The 8,869-nt window shown below is 37.7% G+C and overlaps 1 non-coding gene across 1 annotated transcript; it reads right to left on the bottom strand.

Annotated features, from left to right (window-relative positions):
* Positions 1 to 505: 505 nt before the first annotated feature.
* On the bottom strand, positions 506 to 611 carry LOC128292554 (small nucleolar RNA R71). The gene has a single exon (XR_008282539.1). It is a non-coding gene; the product is annotated as a small nucleolar RNA R71 (small nucleolar RNA).
* Positions 612 to 8,869: the final 8,258 nt, after the last annotated feature.

Genomic DNA, 8,869 nt, shown 5'->3' with positions numbered 1-8,869 from the left:
AATAAGGCGAAGCCTATGATACATAGAGGAAGGGCAAGAGGACAATATTCAAACCACAACCGAGGAGATGGCTGATAATCAAAATAATTCGTTACCTCCTGCGGTTGCTATAAACCCAGTAAATCAGGATCCTGCTCCTCATACTATGTATGATTATGCTAAACCTACTCTAACAGGAACTGAATCAGTATAGTTAGGCCTGCTGTTGCTGCAAATAATTTTGAACTGAAACCTAACACAATTCAAATGATACAACAGTTTGTTCAGTTTGATGGTTTGCAGGACAAGGATCCAAACACTCATTTAGCAAATTTTCTGGAATTCTGCAACACTTTTAAGATCAATGGCGTTTCTGACGATGTCATGCACCTTCAGTTATTCCCATTCTCATTGAGGAACAAAGCTAAACAGTGGTTAAACTCGTTACCACCAGGGTCAATCACTACTTAGGAACAAATGACCAAAAAATTTTTACTTAAATATTTTCCGCCGGCTAAAACAGCTAAATCAAGAAATGATATCTCTTCTTTTGTGTAGATGGATTTAGAAACTCTTTATGATGCATGGGAGAGATACAAGGACCTATTAAGAAGGTGCCCTCACCATGGGTTACCTCTATGGTTGCAGGTTTAGACTTTTTACAACGGTGTAAACCCCTTAACAAGGCAACTTATCGACGCAGCCGTCGGTGGAACATTAATCAATAAAACACCTGAAGGTGCTTACGAATTTTTTGAAGAGATGTCACTGAATAACTATCAGTGGCAAGTCATGAGAACGAAGTCGACGAAAGCTGCTGGTGTTTTTAACCTCGACGCGGTTACCATGCTATCTAACCAGGTGGAACTTTTAAATAAAAAGATTGACGGTTTGTATGGTTCTACTCAGGTACATCCAGTGATGAGGTGTGATTCGAGTGGAGGAGGAGTACACAACATAGATTATCCATCCTTCAACCCTAGCACCGAGGAGGAACAAGTCCACTATATGGGTAATAATAATTCTAGACCTCAAAATAACCCCTATAGTAACACTTATAATTCTAGACCTCAAAATAACCTCAAAATCAAAGACCACAACATCCTCCAGGTTTTCAACAACTACCTTACCAACAGGAGAAGAAGCCGAACCTTAAGGAGATGCTAACGAAAATTCATCGCGGTATCCGAAACACGTTTCCAAAACACCAAGACAGCTCTTAAAATCAACAAGCATGAATTCAAGGGCTCGAGAATCAAATAGGCTAGTTGGCAAAGATGATTTTCGAACGACCACAAGGTAGCTTGCCGAGTAATACTGAAACTAACCCAAGGGAGCAGCTTAATGTGATTACTGTTTGAGATGAAGAAGGCTTAGTTGAACCTGAACCAGAACCAAGGAAAGGATTTGTGGTAAATAAAGGTAAAGATGAGGTGGACTACAGTAAGCAAAAACCGGTAGGTAGAGAATATAAACCTCGTGTGTCATACCCCAATGCGACAAGGAAAGACCATTCGGATAAACAATTTGGTAAATTCCTTAAATTATTAAAGAAATTACATATTAACTTACCGTTTATTAAAGCTCTTTCGTAGATGCCAAGCGTAATTAAATTTTTAAAAGAGCTTTTAGCAAATATACAGAAGTTGGATGATGCGTCGCATGTGGAGTTGAACATAGTTTCTCAGCCATTCTACAGAATAGACTACCCAACAAGTTGAAGGATCCAAGGAGTTTTACGATTCTTTGCTTAATTGTTAGTTTAAACATTAACAATGCTTTGGCAAATTTAGGGGCAAGTATTAATGCCATGCCCTATAAAATGTTTAAACAACTCGGTCTTGGGAAACCCAAACAAACTAGTATGAGCATTCAATTAGTAGATAAAACAATTAATTTCCTAGAGGTATTATTGAAGACGTACTTGTCAAAATTGATAAATTTATATTCCCAATTGATTTTGTTGTTCTAGACATGGAAGAGAATAGTAACGTGCCTTTACTTTTAGGAAGACCCTTTTTAGCAACTGCTAGAACTATCATTGATGTTGGCATAGGTGAATTGATACTTCATGTAGGTGATGACACGATTAAGCTTTAAGCTCGTGATTCTGCAAAAATATCTAGTAATCGAGACGATTGTTTAAGTTCCATTCACTTGAATAATGTTGCAACTCAAACTCCTTTGCAGGACTCCCCTAGGAAGAACGTGATGGAGCCTCTTTCTAATCCACCCAACAAAAACAGATCGACTCATGAAGAACGAAGGCTTCAGATCGACGAACTAGACAAATGGCGAACACATGTCAAGGAGAGACCAAAAGCACATGATGAATCAAAGCGACACCTTGATAAGCTTAAGGATGAAACAAAAAAATTTAAGGTTGGGGATAAAACATTGTTAAAAGAACAAGACCCCCGAATTGCTACTTCAGAGTTTAATACAAACGGAGCGACTCCCTTCACGGTTTTGAATATTTTCCCATACGGTACAGTCGAGGTAAATCATTCTTAATTCGGCACCTTTAAGGTAAATATTATTTGACTTAAACTTTATGTGGATAATAGAATTGATAGTGAGAAAGAGGAGTCTAGACTCCGTGATCCACCGTAATCACATGAAATTGAAGTAAGTCGAGCTTAGACTCTAAATAAGCGCTTCTCGGGAGGCAACTCGAGCACTAACACCACTAACTAGTTTATTTTAGCTATTTTTACTGTTTTTGTACAGGTACAGTGGCCCACACGGCCTGGATACACGGGCGTGTCCTTGGCCATGTGGAAACAGGGCTAAAAATTCCCCAAATATCGAGCAACATGGTCATGAGTTCGATCCACACGGCCATGCGACACAGCCTGTGACACACACAGCCTGGACACATGGATGGATCCTAGGCCTGTGAAAACTAGAGCTAATTTTTCAAATTTTAAATAAGTTAGGGAGCCACACAGGTAAGGCACATGGCTGTATGGTCGAACACACAGGCGTGTGGTATACCACATGGGCATGCAAGAAGCGAAGGACATGGCACACGGCCATTCGACGCAGCCCTATGTACCACACGGCCTGGACACATGGGCGTGTCCCCAGGCCGTGTGACAATTAGGCCGTGTGGCCTAACACGGGTCTCACACAGCCATGCCCCTTGAAAGCCCCCAAACCCTAATTTCTATTTTTTTTCTTCTTCCCAAAATTTCCTTCCCTAAACCCTAGCCGTCGTAGCCTTTCTCCCCCACTGTCTGGCCACCCATAGCTTCCCCTTCTTCTTTTCTTTTCTTTTCTTCCTTACCCCATCTCTTCCTTCCATTTTATTTTCCTTTTCAACTCGCCATTACACCCACAAACCCACCCCGAAAGCACACACACAGCCTCACCCCCACGCTCGTGTCCTCCTCTGACCACCACCATCATCCCACATCAGCACTCACACGGGCGTGGCCTCCTTAGTCAAACTAGCACCATCCACCGCCGGCAGTACCACCGTGATTCCCTCCTTTCCCTCACCTTTATTTTATTTTACTCATTCATTCCTTTATCTTAAGTGTTATTCCATTTTTTTATTTTAAATTCTTTATTTCTATTTTATTTGTTAGTATCATTATTTTTATGACTATTATTCTTCTTATCATGACTTTGATTGTTTTGTTTTATGGCTCTTTCATTCATGTCTTTACTCAATTCTATTTTATTTCATTATTTTTAGTTTTTGCATCCATATATTTTAAAATTAGTTTGATACTTTATATTAATTTCATGACCTTTCTTCCTTTTAATTTTTATGGTATTTGTTGTTTTTAGTGATAGGATTTATTTTTTAACATTACTATTATTTTACTACTTTGATTTTATTGTTTTCCTTTCTTCGATATTTGGTAGAATGTTCGGTGTTGTTTTTGACTTTTGATATTTCCAAGAACACCATGACAAACACACGAGGCAAGAAGATTACCATCCCCGCTTCGATAAAGTGGAAAAGTCGCAACCTCCTTCAGTGCCTCGACTGAAGCTTGCCACCCTCTACTTCAGTTGTCGTCAGGCCCACAGGACGACTTATTTCAGCTACTACGAGTACGATCATTAGGAGTGGGCCAATGTGTTGATTGGGCCGCTTTGGAGCAGGTCCAACTTGCTCACCTTGTTCGCTTCCATCTCGATATTGCCCCGTAGGATCTTTTCTTTTCAATTATTGAGCCTACCTATTCAGAGCTAACATTGGAGTTCTGCACTACTTTCCACCTACAGCACGTGATGAACACATATGATGAGGTTGGTACTATCGTTTTTAGACTTGGTGGACTTGTTAGGCATATGAGTGTACCCAAGTTTGGAGCTGTTTTAGGCCTTTACACGGAGGAGTTCATGGCTTCCAAGAATTTCTTACAGTTTCACCGTCACATACACTACTCACCCTCTTGCTATTGACTGACCTTACGGTGAGTACGGTTCCCTACGATGCAAGTTGCTCAAAGGCAACTTCTCTTCCTACAGCACTACGCTATATCCATGCCATCTTGGCTCATACTTTGACTGGGAGGAGAGAGAGCATCAGAGTAGTTAGCACCACCGACGCATACTTCCTATGGAGCATGGCGCCTGGCCATGTATTTAACTTAGCATATTTTATCGCCCTCTCCTTTTGCCACCAGACGGATCGCCATAAGAGGGGCCCCATCTACCTTGGCCCTTACGTGACTCGTATCGCTCGACATTTCGGCCTCTTCGACACTCCAGAGATGTCATCTACACTCACACTAGTCGGTCAAATATCTCCGCAGGGACATTCCAACATGATCCACATACGGATGATAGAGTGACGCCGTGGAGTCGACCCTCCTCAGTACAGACTCATCCACTCTACTAACCAGGATGAGCCAGAAGACATTATTGACGATATCCCTCCCCCTCACAAGGACCCATCCCTACCACCACCACCGAGTCACCGAGCTCCTGTTGCCACTTTGACAGATTTATCCAAGCGATTCACTCACTTTGAGCAGCAGTGTTTTGAGCGATTCAACGGCATCGATGCTACTTTCTGACAGATCTGCCACCACCTCCATATCTCTTCTCCAGTGCCACCGGCTCACGATTCTGATGATGAGGACCTTTAAGTCCCTTTTATTTTTATTTTTATTTTTCTTTATTTGTTTTTGAGGACTTATGTTTTATATTTTAAAACTCTGCTTATCTTTATGATTATTATCGACTTATCCCTTAATTTTCTTCCACAATGGTGTTTATTTTCTTATTAGTAACTCAGAATCATGCCTTTCATTTACCTTATCTACAATTCTTGCTCTCACTACTCCAAGGATCTCATCCAAATATTCTGGGCAGTTTCGCTTCTCTCCCTTTCTTCTGATATTATACTTATATTCTTATTATTTATCTTTGTACATTGAGGATAATGTACATCTGAAGTGTGGGGAGGTTATTTATGTGATTATCAGAAATCCCTGAATTTTTATCTTGTTCTCAAATAATTTTCTCATATCATTATTAGAGTAAAATTTTGATTGATTTATGATTTTTATTGATGTGTTTTTAAATTAAATCATAGGTGACTGTAGATTGATTGTTTAAACTTTAAGACATTAGAGAATCAAGTATGATAAGTTGAAATTTTTGAGAAGTAAAATTTCTAGGTTGTTTCCCTGAATTAAGGTATTATCTTGAAGTTTTGAATTTACAGGATTGACATCAAATACCCATAATTTTCGTGATATTTTGAACCTTTTAGATCATATATCTTTCTTGCTCTCTATTTTATTGGTTATGAGTGTGTCAACATTGATTTTTTATTCTAAAACTTGCATCGATTATACATGTCAAGACCACACCTTTGATTTGATATACTAAAATGATAAAGGCACTTAGGTTTTAACTCATTTACCCCATAAAAAGCCAACCTTCATAATTAACCCTTAGTGAACCCCTTTGAGCTTAACAAACTATATTTTTTTTAAAAAAAATTTACCCTAAATTTTAACCCCTATATCATACTTTTTGATTCGTTGAGAATTTTTCCTATATTATTGATTCCCTTTTTGTTAAGATTTGATTTGATTAATTTCCTAACTATGTTCTTTCATTCAAATCGTAAAATTCTCTCTCATATTTTTTCTTATTCTTAAAAAAAGAAAACATACATACATACATACATACATACATACATACATACATACATACATACATACATACATACATACATACATACATACATACATACATGCATATTGGTAGTAATTCTTTGTTTTTGAGCTTAAGTATTTTATTCCATATTCTAAGAAGAAGCTCATGTTTATTCAATTGATGTTAGTTATTTTTCTAGTTAGGTAATTTATCAATTTAATCTCGATTCTAAATGTCTTTTTCAGCCTGTATACACACCTTTAACCCAAAGCCCCGTTACAACCCTTCAAAGACCTTTTGATTTGTGTATCATCTCATTTATAGTGGTGGAGATTTGATTTTCATGCAAGCCTATGGTAATAACTTTTCATGTTTGACTAATGAGTGCTTAATCATTGAACCTTAAACACATTAAGTGATTTGAGTGAACCTCTAGTGGGGATGTCAACCATTGTCAATTTGGAATTAAAGATAATTACTTAGATAAAGGGGGATGCCTATAATTTTATGATTAAAATGCTCAACTTTGACTATTTGAAACTTTAATGTTCTTTTAGTTAAATTTTCAATGTATGACTACTTGTGGATTATTTTGAAACATTTAAATGAGAATTATAAGTTGAAAAGAATTTATTTTAATTGTGAGTTGAGGATTTTGCTTGAGGACAAGCAAATGCTTAAGTGTAGGGATATTTGATAAATCGTAATATATACATATTTTTACCCCATGATTGGCATATTTATGAATGTTTTTCCTTGGTTTTAGTGAATTTGATGCTTCTAATCCTTTAATTTCATGGTTTATACTCAGGAGAGCTTAGAATAGCAAAAAGAGCAAGAAACAGGCCAAAAACAGACAAATTGAGCTTAAAATAGTGTTTCACACGGCCTAGGCACATCCACACAGGTAAACCACATGCCGGTGTGAGGCACACGGGAAGACCACACGCCTGTGTGTCATGGACGTGTCAACTAGAAACCAATTCAGAATTACACACGGCTTGAGCACTTGCATACAGGTGGGGCACACAGCCGTGTCCCTATCGAGCCCAAGTCTAGTTCTACTCGAAAAAGACCACTTTTGAGGGTTTTGAAGCATTCTAAAGCCTATATAAACACCCGAGAAAAGGATTAAAGGGGGGACGGAGAGTAGAAGGCAGAAAATACCTAAGGGAGATGAAACCTAAGACGAATCTTATTACTCTTTGATTTATATGATAAATATTTGTTCTTATTCTTAATTGTGAATTTTAATCCTTGCTTTAATATTCCAGGATATTAATTCAGGTTTTTGATGTGCTTATTCAGTGGAGGAAAAGTCCCTATTTAAGAGTAGATCATTCATAATTAAGCGGAGTTGCATGTAATCCTAGAGATAAGACGACATAAATCTGCCGGATTAGAGTCAAATCTAATAAGGGAATCCATAGATCGAGTTAATGCGACAATAAGGGTTTTAATTAGAAAGAGATTTCAATTAATCAACCTAGAGTCAGTTGTTTTTAGTCTCGAAAGGGATGTTAACATAAATCAGGGATTTCTACGAAATAAGTCAAATGAATAAATTGTCTAAGTCAAAGGTAATAAGTGAAGTCAAGGTGGATTCTTTCTTGGGTATTGTCTTCTCCATTGGTTTTTCTAAAGTATTTTCCTAATTTCATCTCTGTCATAATCTTAGAAAATTAGTTTAGTTTAAAAACACCCTTTAATTCTTAAGCTAGATAATAAAAAGATAGTAATTACTAGTACTTTTAGTCCTCATGGATATGATATTTCTGGTCTCACCATAACTATACTACTGTTCGATAGGTGCGCTTGCCTTAGTTGAATTTTAGTTAGTTTTACGACCATCACATGGCCAAGACACACGCCCTTGTCTTAGCCCATGTGTTTACTATTGGGCATATTGAATTGTAAAACTAGGGTGCAGGGGACACACGGCTATGTAACACGCCCATGGGGGTAGACCGTGTGTCACACACAGCCTAAACACATGCCCGTGTGTCTACCCGTGTGAACAATTTAGAGGCTATTTTCTAATTGCCACCCTCACTCATGCACATACTCAAACATGTTTCATAGCATGCAACATAGCATATTTAAACACTCAATATCCAATGCCATGACATTTTCATGCCTTCAAAATATCATCCTAAAGCACATGCAATTAGTCACACCATTTAGAGGCATTCCACACCAATTTCATGCATAACCAAATTTTTTATCCAAAGTCCATAATACATATTCATGACCATGATCATCTTAAGCCATTAAGTCATTTCTTATCTTCTAACATCTAATCTATACTTCATCATACATTCACGAAGTAATAACCTATCACATCATCAAGGCATTAGCACATGCATGCATGGGTAATTAGATTACAACCCAATAATCAAATATAAGCCATGTCACATGGTCATTACAAAATGAATCATCAATATTAGAGGCCTTTACCCTTGGGGAAATTAGTAGGACACATATCACAAAAATAACCAAGTCCCCTATACATGCCATACTCAAGTTATCAAATTCACTATAATATTCTTTTGATAGTGTGATCGAATACTCTGACAACTTCCGATCCCCGAGCTAGCTTGTCGGAACTACAAAGGATGGAAAGGAAAGGGGGTAAGCATTAAAGCTTAGTAAGTCCACATGAAAATAATATGCAATGATAGTAAGCAATTATCATGCAAAGACATAATAACCTAACCATAAAGATTATTCATCATTCAAGTATTTTGACTTATTTATC

This window comes from Gossypium arboreum, chromosome 4 (assembly GCF_025698485.1).
Source record: "Gossypium arboreum isolate Shixiya-1 chromosome 4, ASM2569848v2, whole genome shotgun sequence".
NCBI classification, from domain to species: domain Eukaryota; kingdom Viridiplantae; phylum Streptophyta; class Magnoliopsida; order Malvales; family Malvaceae; genus Gossypium; species Gossypium arboreum.
This window is presented reverse-complemented; position numbering and strand designations above follow the sequence as displayed.